This window comes from Suncus etruscus, chromosome 4 (assembly GCF_024139225.1).
Source record: "Suncus etruscus isolate mSunEtr1 chromosome 4, mSunEtr1.pri.cur, whole genome shotgun sequence".
NCBI lineage: Eukaryota > Metazoa > Chordata > Mammalia > Eulipotyphla > Soricidae > Suncus > Suncus etruscus.
The window spans coordinates 57,226,856-57,227,433 of record NC_064851.1 but is presented as its reverse complement, the minus strand read 5'-3'; the positions used below and the strand labels follow the sequence as shown (position 1 = coordinate 57,227,433).

The window sequence follows — 578 nt, the reverse complement described above, 5'->3', positions numbered from 1 at the left end:
TATATTAGAATGTTACAAGAAAATAACCTCGGTTTGGAATAATGCATATAAAAATAATTTAAGATATGAGAATGATGTTTACAACATAGTCAATTAGTTGTTTAGTTTTTATTAAACCTTTGGTTTAATAATATCTATATGATAAAATTAATACTATATATTGTTAAAATTCAAAAATAAGTAATAACAATAAAAGTCTGATAAATTCAGCAAATTGTACATATTCTCACTGATATCTTTTTTTTTTTTTTTGTGGCTTTTGGGTCACACCCGGCAGTGCTCAGGGATTACTCCTGGCTCCATGCTCAGAAATTGCTCCTGGCAGGCACGGGGGACCATATGGGATGCCGGGATTCGAACTGATGACCTTCTGCATGAAAGGCAAACGCCTTACCTCCATGCTATCTCTCCGGCCCCTCTCACTGATATCTTACCTATAACTTATATAAACTTCTATGTTCTCACAGACTTTTTTTTTATATGAAACACTTTACGAATTTTCATGTCATCCTTGCACAGGGGCTGCTAATCTCTCTGTATAGTTCCAATTTCTCGTATCTGTGCTGCAAAGCGAGCAA

The 578-nt window shown here is 34.8% G+C and overlaps 1 non-coding gene across 1 annotated transcript; it reads right to left on the bottom strand.

Annotated features, from left to right (window-relative positions):
* Positions 1 to 474: 474 nt before the first annotated feature.
* Positions 475 to 578, bottom strand: LOC126007612 (U6 spliceosomal RNA). The gene has a single exon (XR_007495139.1). It is a non-coding gene; the product is annotated as a U6 spliceosomal RNA (small nuclear RNA).